This window comes from Caloenas nicobarica, chromosome 34 (assembly GCF_036013445.1).
Source record: "Caloenas nicobarica isolate bCalNic1 chromosome 34, bCalNic1.hap1, whole genome shotgun sequence".
NCBI classification, from domain to species: domain Eukaryota; kingdom Metazoa; phylum Chordata; class Aves; order Columbiformes; family Columbidae; genus Caloenas; species Caloenas nicobarica.
The window spans coordinates 1,774,866-1,786,944 of NC_088278.1; positions in this window are offsets into that span (position 1 = coordinate 1,774,866).

Sequence of the window (12,079 nt, forward strand, 5' to 3'; positions counted from 1 at the left end):
ACACTCGTCACGCACCGACGAGGGCTCTAGACAGGATGTACTCCTGGAAAAAGAAAAGGGTCTTTTTGTGGGAGGGTCTGTGGGAAATGGCTTTGGTTTTGCTCAGAGAAGTCTCCCCTAAATTGTCACTATCTTTTCCTCCTATGACAGTGCCCATGCTTAGATACAGCAAATGTCCAACAGCAGCTGCATCACCCAGTTCCTCCTCCTGGTGTTCACAGACACACGGGAGCTGCAGCTCTTGCACTTCTGGCTCTTCCTGGGCATCTACCTGGCTGCCCTCCTGGGCAACGGCCTCATCATCACCACCATAGCCTGTGACCATCACCACCATAGCCTGTGACCAGCACCTCCACACCCCCATGTACTTCTTCCTGCTCAACCTCGCCCTCCTTGACCTGGGCTCCATCTCCATCACTGTCCCCAAATCCATGGCCAACTCTCTGTGGGATACCAGGGTCATTTCCTTTGCAGGTTGTGCTGCCCAGGTCTTCTTTGTATGTTTCTTGTTTGGTGCAGAGTATTCTCTTCTCACCATCATGTCCTACAACGGCTACGTTGCCATCTGCAAACCCCTGCACTACGGGACCCTCCTGGGCAGCAGAGCTTGTGTCCACATGGCAGCAGCTGCCTGGGCCACTGGGTTTCTCGTTGCTCTGCTGCACACGGCCAATACATTTTCACTGCCACTCTGCAAGGGCAATGCCCTGGACCAGTTCTTCTGTGAAATCCCCCAGATCCTCAAGCTCTCCTGCTCAGATGCCTCCCTCAGGGCATCTGGGCTTGTTGTTTTTGGTGTCTGTTTGTTCTTTTTGTGTTTCGTGTTCATCATGCTGTCCTATGTGCAGATCTTGAAAGCTGTGCTGAGGATCCCCTCTGAGCAGGGACGGCACAAAGACTTTGCCACGTGCCTCCCTCACCTGGCCGTGGTCTCCCTGTTTGTCAGCACTGCCATGTTTGCCTACCTGAAGCCCCCCTCCATCTCCTCTCCATCCCTGGACCTGGTGGTGTCTGTTCTGTACTCAGTGGTGCCTCCAGCAGTGAACCCCCTCATCTACAGCATGAGGAACCAGGAGCTCAAGGATGCCCTGTGGAAACTCATATCTAAGTGTTTTCTGAAGCAATAAACTGCTTCTCTCCTTCTACATAGTAGTTTTAATGTCACTAGTTACAGGTCCAGCCTCTCATCTGTATTTTCTGTTTTTATTGAAGTTGTTTTTTATTGTGATAACATTGTCATTCCCTGTCTAAATCACTGTCTGCTTTTCTTTTATAACCACTGGCTGTGTAAATGAGGAGCCATGGTCTGTGCGTATTTAAACAAAATAAAGGGTCCCGTAGTGATGTGTTTTTCACTATATCCTCCCTGCAAGGCCTTTTGGAGATGCAGGGACAGTTTCCGTGTCCATGGGAGGAGGGGAAAAGAGTCCAGCCTGGCAGCCCTGCCAGGGAGCACCAGCGCTTGGCCTTCCAGAGCTGTTCTCGTTCCACTCCCACACTCTCCTTCTCATCCCTTGTGTTGGTGCAAGGCCTGAGTGCTCTGGCAGCCTGGTCACCGTCCTGCTGTGTGTCAGTCCTGTGAGTGCAGGCAGGGACAGGCAATGGGCACTGCTGTGACGGAGCTGGCCGCAGAACAGCCTTTCCAGAAAGAAAGGTCATCTCCTATGGGCAGGGCCTGAAGGTTTAGCTCTTCTTCCAAGCTTCTCTGTAGAACATGCTGAATTGACATGCAGATGCAAACAGCAGGGTACAGCTGCACAGTGTGTGTGTGCAGGGCTGGGCACACAGCAGTGTCCTCTCACAGCCAGGCCTCCTGCCAGAGACCTGCAGGACCAGCAGAGCAGGGGCTGGGCTGTGCCCCTGTGCACTGGACACCCAATGGAAGCTGCCCCAGGGCATCGTCATGGACTGGCCCCTCACAACCTCCCTTTCCAGCACTGGGCTGTCACACCAGATTGAGAATTTTTTCCTGAATGAGTAGGTCAGAAGTCCATGTTTGCATTGTTCAGATGAGATATGAGCATGCACATCATGTACATGAGGTGAGATGAAGCCGAGTGAGGACAAACACCATCAGCTATTCCTGGGGGTTCCATGAACACCTGTGGGACAGACTGTGCCTCGAGGTCACTTCACATTGAGAGTAACAGCCCATGGGAAACCACCCACTGGGATCTTCTTCCTTGGACTGAGGTCCCCGTGTCCATTCCTCATGATGTGGGACATCTCAGATGAGTGCAGAGCAGGGTGACACACCACAGGGCTGAGGTGTCTCCCATCCCTTTGAGTGGCAACAGGAGGCCAGAGACCCACTGTGACTCCTGCCTCTGCGAGTAAAAGGGACAGACTCTGTCTCTGAACATCCCTGGGTGCATAAGGAATCCTGAGACCAGCTCAGACACGGATGCCTGATGGAATCCTGGCATTTCTGTGTGTGACTCCAGGAAAAAACCTCAGTGGCCCAGTGAGATTCATCTCAGCTGCTGGGACAGGCTCATTGCAAGTGCTTCTGTCTGCTACATCACCCTTGCCCATGATTCTGGACTGTGCTTTCAAAAGTGACAGCAGAAACACGGGAGTTCTGAGGTCCTTGGGAAAGGAAGATGTCAAACCCATCTTCAAGAAGGGCAGGAAGGACAATTTGAAGAATTACGGGCTGGTCAGCCTACCTCCATCCCTGGGAAGGGGATAGGCCGCATCTTCCTGCACCGATCTCCAGGCACCTGAAGGACAAGGAAGGGATTGCTGAACCAAAATGAGCGGAAAACCCAGTGAGTCCCAAGAAATGCTCTGAACCCGTTCCAGAGCTTTAGACCCCCCGGGAAAGAGCTCAGTGACAGTGCAGCCCATGCAGTTGCATCTGTGTCCCTCGCGGAGCAGCACAACCAGTGTGGAGTCACCCCATGGTCCTGCAGCCAACCTGCTCTGTAGAGCATCAGTGCCAGGTTGGGGCCCTGTGGGGAGCACAGGGAAGGGGCCAGGAGCACCAGACCAGATCAGAGGAGGGATAGGGGAGATCAGACAGGAGCTGACCGGGGCTGGAAATTGCCTTGGAGAGAAAAATGCTGGTGTTCAGCTGCCCCAAGATAATACGCAGAGTTCAGGGTGCAGGGCCAGAAGTCCTTGCTGTCCTGGTGCTTCACCAGGCCCGGGAAGTAGCTGGAGAAGGATTGGTGTCCCCCACTTGCCATCTTTTAGTGCATCATCCCTCGTGAAGGGTGGCATGGAAAGCAAGTCTGGGACTCTGTTTCAGGATTTGCACCGAAGAAAGTATTCGCCCAGAAGCCACATCATTTTGCTCTGGTACTTCATCTGGGCAGGAACAACCCCAGGTTCCAGTACAGGTTGGGGAATGACCTATTAGAGAGCAGTGTAGGGGAAAGAGACCTGGGGGTCCTGGTGGACAGCAGGATGACCATGAGCCAGCACTGTGCCCTTGTGGCCAAGAAGGCCAATGGCATCCTGGGGTGTATTAGAAGGGGGGTGGTTAGTAGGTCCAGAGAGGTTCTCCTTCCCCTCTACTCTGCCCTGGTGAGACCTCATCTGGAATATTGTGTCCAGTTCTGGGCCCCTCAGTTCAAGAAGGACAGGGAACTGCTGGAGAGAGTCCAGCGCAGGGCCACAAAGATGATGAAGGGAGTGGAGCATCTCCCTTATGAGGAAAGGCTGAGGGAGCTGGGTCTCTTTAGCTTGGAGAAGAGGAGACTGAGGGGTGACCTCATTAATGTTTATAAATATATAAAGGGTGGGTGTCACGAGGATGGAGCCAGGCTCTTCTCGGTGACAACCAACAGTAAGACAAGGGGTAATGGGTTCAAGCTGGAACACAAGAGGTTCCACTTAAATGTGAGAAGAAACTTCTTCTCAGTGAGGGTGACAGAACACTGGAACAGGCTGCCCAGGGGGGTTGTGGAGTCTTCTTCTCTGGAGACATTCAAAACCCGCCTGGACGCCTTCCTGTGTAACCTCACCTAAGTTTTCCTGCTCTGGCAGGGGGATTGGACTAGATGATCTTTTGAGGTCCCTTCCAATCCCTAACATTCTGTGATTCTGTGATTCTGTGATTCAGTCCTGGTGCTCATCACATGTCCTTAAGACAAACTTATGCACCCCTCTTGTCAACCTTACCCCAAAAGTCACCCCTAGACAAGGCTCCTGAGCTGGGGCTGAGCTGGAGAACTGGGGTCCAGCTGTGACCAGAGGAAGGACAAGGCCTGTCCTGGGTCCTCTAAAGGGCCGGCAGCCTCTGTGATCTCCACCAGAAAAGGCAGCATGCAGGAAACTGTAGACCATCCCCATGCCCATTGGAGGCCCTTAGGAAGAGTTCCTCTCTCCAAATATCCAGCCCAGCTTGTTGCTGCATGAACAACCAGGAGAAACTGCCCCAGGACCCTCATTCCAGACCCCATCTCCTCCACCCCATACAGGCAGTGCTCTCCCCCTTGTCACTGAGGTGGTTCCAGGGACCCAAGGGACACCGGTGGGGAGGAGATGTTGGGTAGTACGGTGTCCTTCAGTGCTCCTCATGGTACCTCCTGCTGGGCTTTGTGCCGCTGGTCACAACCCTCTGAGCCTGGCTGTTCAGTCAGTTCTCAGTGGTGCTAAACAGGAATATGCCCATGAGCACGTTGGGCTGCACTGGGAGGAGCGTGGCCACCCAGCCAAGGGCAGTTATTGTCCATCTTGACTCCGCACTGGTGTGGTCACATCTGGAGCGGGGTGTCCCAGTGGGAGGTTCCCCACTCTGGAGGAACGGGGAGGAGCTGTCGTGTGGCCAGAGACAGTCTGGGTCATGTGTGGAGATGTTGAGAGACCCAAACTTCTTTAGCCTGGTGAAGTGGAGGCTGAGGAAACATGCTGTTTTTACTGAGATTGAGTTAATTTTCTTCATGCATTTTGAATCTCTCTCCTTCATAGCTACTACAGTCTTTTGTTTAGATTTGCTATGAGAATAATAACACCGTTTCTTCCCTGGGATAGATTTAATTTTTTCTTTTAGCAGCTTTACAGTGTTTGCCATTTGGTATGAAAGGAATGTCAGAACTCACTGATATCTTGGCTGTTGTCAGGGAAACCAAGGACTTCCTTGGCCATCCAGCTGCAGATGCAAATTGGCAGGAGGGGACACAGACAGGACAGCACCTGGATTGACATGCAGGCTGATCAATGAAATATTCCCTATGATTAGCGTCATGCTCAGTCTGAAGCTGGAGCCAGCTTTTAGGGCTTGTTACATCCGTTACTTTGGGTTTTCCAGCTGGTTTGGTTAGTTCCATTCAGAAGTTTCATTCTGTCAGGAGTTCGATGTTAGTTCGGCCTTTTGCCGTTCTGCCATTTTGCAGTTGGCCTTTGGGTCTTTCTGCCTGTTGCCCTTTTGCTCTCTCTTGCTGGGATCGGCTCTTCAGCAGCACAGGTGGGGACACACCGGAGTGAGAACAAGCTGGGGAAGCGCATGGGGTGTCTGCAGCCTGTGGGGAAACAGCCACAGGCCTGGGACAGTGTAGGATGGACTGTGGTGGAGATGGCCAAGGGCGCTGGCAAGGCTGGATGTCCCTGAAAGCCCCGAGGTCTTTGTCCCCTTGGCTATGGCTGATGTCCCTGACAGCGAGGCCTAAGAGGAGACACATGGTTGTCATGGCCATGGCACCCCATTGCCTCCTTGCACCCCCCAGGGAGTGTCACACCATTGTCCTGCACTGGGCATCATCCCCACATCCCCAGGAAGAGCCCTGAGACACACGTGAGGGACAGGATCTCCCTTCCCAGGGGCAGGGGGTCAGGGCTTGGCCATTCTCCTTCATCAAACAAATCAAGGGTTTTCTCAGCATCAGAGCTGCTGCACTTTGCCTTTGCCTGATGCAATCACTGCCTCCAATTATCTGCTCTAACGAGTCCCTGGGGAGGCTTTGTCAGTAACAGCCCTCAGTGGGGCCCATTAATGCTTCAAGGTACTTTGGGCTTTGCTTCTGACTTGGACTTCTTGAGGAGATTCTTCAGTCTGTCCTTGGTATCTGAGGTTCATGGACTCAGCACCAAATACGCCATGGGGCTCATTAAAACACAGAAAGCCCTGACGAGCCATGTTTCTTCCATAATTTTCTTCCAATCTTCAAGACTTGTAGAACTAACGGGAGAGGTTTCAATGGGACACTTACTGATGAAGATTTCAAAGAAGATTTCATAAAGGAGGGGTTTTTCTTTCAAGGGTATTTTCTGTCATTTTTCAGTGTGTAGAAGAAGTGACAGCAGCATTCTGCAATGGACATTGATACAGAGGGTCTCCTGAAGCCATCTGGACAGGCAGGAGAACGGTCTCTTGAGGCTGGACACTGTATGGACAACCTTGCTGCTCACCGCCCACCCCCAGTCTGCCCGTTCCCTCATTGGCCACCTGGGACTTGCATCACTTTTCCTCACATCAGACTTCTGCACTGAGCTCTGCAGGTGGATGCTGCAGCTCCTGCACACCAGCTCCCACCTGCTCTCCTGTGTAAACACTACACAATTTCATAAACACTAAAACACTTTCCTCAACTGTGTGTGTGAGCTGGATCTAATGAGGTCCACCATCCACACGGGACATCCACACAAGAACTGTTTTAGACAGCGAGATGGGAAAAGATTAATTAATTAAACCTCTGAAGAATGGGGCAAGTTTGTAACTCCCTGAAGCTCTGAAGCAGAAAGCAGACAGTTGAGAGGCAACTGAGTGACCAAAGAGCAAGTGGAGGAGGAAACCTGAGAGCACTGGGAAGGGCAAACGTCCAGACAGTCTGCTGGAAAGTTGTCCTTTGACATGGACATTTAATCAGGAAAAGTGGAAACTCCTGAATGAAGACGGAGATGAAATAATAGTGTGTTGGTAACAACAACAACAACAAAAAAGTGCATCTTTCCAGCCAGACATCAGTCATCAGTTGTCTCACCATAAACAGCCAGGGCCATTTGAGGGGCCCCAGTGCACCTGAGGTGCTGGCCTGGGATTGGCATCTATCACAGAGGACCTGGGGGAGACCAGAGCACCTTGCGATGCAGGGGGAGCCTGGGCAGGGGTTCCCGAGGCATCTACACTGGCACCAGGTGTTTGTGTCCCTGGAGCTGAAGACATTTGTGTCCTAAATCCATTCCCAGTTCTGGAAAACTGGTAGCTAATCCTCTTTCCCCCTTTTTTTCCTCTTCCCCTTTTCTCCACTTTCTCTATCACATGCCGCTTTACAGGCAAAATTAGAGAGTTAACACTGTTTGATTGAATTATAACCCTTTGGCATTTTGGTTGCCTTAATTTTGCGCTTTAAGATCAAGGAAAACGAACCATCACAAGTCCATCATCAAATGGACCGTGACATTAAATTGGTGTCACAGACAGGATTCTGAGAATACAGAGGAGTGCAGGTATTGTGTGGTCAGTATTAGGGGAAGAAAGTTTCACTCCAGCCACAACTTGCCCTAACCAATAAGGTGAGAGGTGTCCAGAAAGCGAGGGAGGCAATTCAGATTTCCCACACACTACACACACCTTGGTGTTGAGCACTCCAAACTTGAGTTGAGGGCTCTGTCTCCGGGATCTCAAAGTGCAAAAATGGGTGTTGTTCTCATGTTGATGAGAATTGTCTGCTAGAGAGAGTGAAGGGGCAACTTTGAGTGTTTGTGTAACTAAGTTGAGCCTTCCTGTAGCAGATATTTGGCCCCTCTAACCACTCGGGAAAGAGAAAGGTGACACAGCAGTTGCTGTGGATTTGTGTAACTAAGTTGTGCCTTACCGAAGTGGGTTTGGCCCCTTCATAATAAGAATGACTGAAAAGGCTGATAGTCAAGAGTTTTGGCTAGTGAAAGATCGAGGCTCGTTCTACACACTTTTAGCAAAGTATGGGGCTCGACCCTCTGTATCCGGAGAAGACTGGGCTTGTAATAACTGGGCTAATTTGCAGAGTGTAGTGGACCAAGTAATTTCTCTACAGACTAAGTTTAGATCAGATAAGAACAAAGCTATGTTCTGTGCTGTCGTAGGAGCCATCCTAGTAGCAGCGATTGAAGATCGTCTCAGGCGATGTAGTAATGAAAGCAAAATTATAGAATCCCTTGAAAATCTGGTGCAGATTTTGCAAAAAACATCCAATTTAGAACAAAAATTAGAAAATTTTTCACCACAACTAGAAAAAGCGATGGAAGAAAACCACTCATTACAAGCTACTCTAAAGGAGGAATGTTTATAAAACACAGGAGTGCTGAGGGAGCGGCAGCTAGAGGAGAAAGGTATCAGACAAATAAATCAGATTTACTCTCAGAAAGAATTGGAGGAGACGAGAAAACGTGATGAGGAATACCCACACGTGAGACCCTTAGTGAAAACAGAATATTTTTATGCAAATGAAGAGGATACTGACCCTCACATTACAACTAAGCAAACACCTTACACTGCCACCGAGCTGGCCAAGCTAAAGAGAGAGTATGGGCGCCTCCCTAAAGAATCTGAAACGGAGCACGTGTGGCACATATCCCTAACTGGGGGAGACCAAATTCAGTTAAGTGAACAGGAAGCTAATGGTTACTGGAGGCGTGAGGTTTTCTTAACAACTGGTGACAGATGTGCCTCATGGTCCCTAACCCAGCGAGCTGCTTATTGGGCTGGAGGGCTAAACCCTTTAGATAGGGGAGAGCCCCTGGCAATCACTGGCACACCTGATCAATTGCTAGAAAGTGCACACAAAGCAGCCTGCTTGCAAATGATACATGAAAGAAAATTGATTCCCGAATGTGAATCCTCAATGATGCTGCCGGTGAGTCCTGACATGATGACTCCCTTGACAAGGGGACTCCCAGAGTCACTTAAACCTTCAAAGGACAATCGCATTGATGAGCCCAGTAGAAAGACTGGAAGGTTTGATCAGAAGCCAGGGTACCAGAAGCGGGAGCCAGAGAGGTGGAGCTGACACTGCCATTGATTCACCCTTCACCCCTGCCCCGACTTCCCCCAACCAACCAAATACTAAAAAGGTGTGGACGTGGGGGGAAACAGCACAAGAATTGATACATTATATAATAGGAAATATGGCCCTGTAAATATCCTAGATGAAAGGTCAAGAGCAATCCATCATATTGAAGGAAAGAATCTGCCCCTTTCTACTGGTACTGCTGCTGCTACCAGTGCTGCCAGAAAGCAGCATCCACATATTAAAAGAGGAAAGGGAGAAAAACCTAAGATCTGACAACAACGGTGGTTTTTAGGAATTAAAAAGGGAGTTCCCAGAGATATAATAAAGGGCTTACCCCTTGATAAACTGAGTAAACTGGTATCAAGGTGGCGTAATCCAAAAGAACATTCACAGAGCATGAAAGAAGTCCTACCCGTTATACCTTCAGCTCCCTCCTCCACCGAGCATGAAAGTCTCTCCCAGAAACAGGAAAACTAGAACCTCCATTCCCTCCATTCCGCACTCATACCTGAGGGCAGGACGTGAGAGGCTGTGGGCATTACAACATAGTCCAGGAGCTTCTCAATCTCTCTGGGCACCTCCTTTGTTGAGGACCCTGTCAACTGACTGAGGGTCCCACCCCTCCTGCCCCCCAGCTGGTGGAGGTGAAGTCACCCTGCCCGGGGCAGGGGAGGATGTGACTGTCAGCACCTTGGTACCACCCTGGTGTGTACATGGGGACAGGCACAGTGGGGCACAAAAGGTGCGAAGGAGCCATCGGCTGCCCCATTGAAGGCTCTGGATCTCAGGGGGATGTGCAACTGCCACAGTGGGGCATTGTGATGTCACTGGTGATGTCACAAAGGGCCCTGCCCAGGCACCCCTTTAAAAGCAGGGCAGGGGTTGCAGAGCTGCATCCTCTGGCAGGACAGGGAGGTGGCCACTCCACCACGGCCTGGTCCTGGTGAAAGAGGAGATGTCACCGCAGCTGGAAACGCTGCCGTGGCCGGCGCCGCTACCAGAGCCACTCTTGCTGCCGCTATGTCCCATCCCTGGAAACTGTGAGGCCCCTAAGAGCCAAAATTTCCCATCCCTGGACACCTTGGGCCACGCAGGGTAAAATTTCCTGTCCCTGGACCCATTAGGTCACCAAGATCTAAAATGTCCCATCCCTGGATCCAAGATGTCCCGTCTCTAGACACTTTAGGCCACCCAGGCCCAGATATCCCATCTCTGGACCCCATGAAGCCACCAAGACCCAGGATGACCCATCCTTGGAAACTCTGGGGACACCAAGTCCTAAGATGTCCCATCTCCAGCCACCTTGGGCCACCAAGATCAAGATGTCCCATTCCGGGACACTTTGGGCCACCAAGACCTAAAATGTCCCATCCCTGGATCAAAGATATCTCATGCCTGGAGACTTTGGGCCACCAAGACACAGGATGTCCCATCCCTAGACCCAAGATGTCCCATCTCCAGCGCCCTTGGGCTACCCAGGCCAAGATGTCCCATCCCTGGAAACTTTGGGCCACCAAGACAAAGGATGTCCCATCTCTGGATGCCTTAGGCCACGAAGAACTAAAATGTCCCATCCCTGGACACTTTGGGCCACCAAGATGAAGATGCCTCATCTCTGGACACTTTGGAACATGAAGACCAAGATGTCCCATCTCTGGACCCAAGATGTCCCATCTCCAGCCCTCTTGGGCCAACCAGACCCCTGATATCCAATCCCTGGACCCCTTAGGCCAACAAGATGTCCCATGCCTGGACTCTGTGAGGCCATCAGGTGCCAGAATGCCCCATCCTTGGATCCTTTAGGTGACCAAGGCCAAGATGTCTCATCCCTGAAAACTATGAGGTCACCAAGACAGAGGATGTCCCATGCCTGTACACATTTGGTGACCAAGACCTAAAATATCCTATCCTTGGGCCCCTTGGGCTACCAAGACCTAAAATGTCTCATCCCTGGACTAAAAATGTGCCATTTGCAGCCATCTTGGGCCACCAAGACCTAAAATGTCCCAACCCTTGCACCCCTTGGACCACCCAGGCCAAGATGTCCCATCCCTGGACACTGTGAGGCCATGAAGACCCGGGATGTCCCATCCCTGCACCCTTTGGGGACACCAAGTCCTAAGATGTCCCATCTCCAGCCCCCTTGAGCCAGCCAGGCCAAGATGTCCCATCTTTGGACCCCTTAGGCCACCAAAAGACCTAAAATGTTCCTTTCCTGGACCCAATGAGCCACCAAAACCCAGGATGTGCCATCCCAGGCTCCAGATGTCCCATCCCTGGACACTTTGGGCCAATCAGACCCAAAATGTCACATCCTTGGAACACCCAGGCCAAGATGTCCCATCCCTGGACACTTTGGGCCACCAAGACCCAGGTTGTCCCATCTCAGGACCCAAGATGTCTCATCTGCAGCCATCTTGGGCCACCAAGACCTTAAATGTCCCAACCTTTGGACCCCTTGGAGCACCCAGGCCAAGGTGTCCCATCCCTGAACACTGTGAGGACACCAAGACCCTGGATGTCTCATCCCTAGACCCTTTGGGGACACCAAGTCCTAAGATGTCCCATCTCCAGCCCCCTTGGACCACCCAGGCCAAGATTTCCCATCTCTGGACAACTTTGGCCACAAAGACATAAAATGTCCAATCCCAGACCCTGCATATACCATCCCTGGAGACTTTGGGTGATCAAGACCTAAAATGTCCCATCCCTGGACCTCTCGGACCACCAAGACCAAAAATGTCCCATCCCTGGACCCCTTGGGCCACAGAGAGCAAGGGTGTCTCATTCCAGACCCCGGATGTCCCATCCCTGGACATTTGGGCCAACCAGAGCAAAGAGGTCCCATCCCTGGATCCCTTAGGCCAAAGAGACCAAGATGTCTCATCCCTGGACACTTTGGGCCAACAAGACCCAGGATGTCCCATCTCTGGACACAATATGTCCCATCTCCAGCCCCTTTGAGCCACCAATACCTAAAATGCCCCAATCCATGGACCACCCAGGCCAAGATGCAAATTCCCTGGACACTTTGAACCACCAAGACCCAGGATGTCCCTTTTCTGGACCCCTTAGGCCACCAAGATATAAAATGTCCAATCCCAGACCCCAGATGTCCCATACCTGGACACATTTGGCCACCAAGA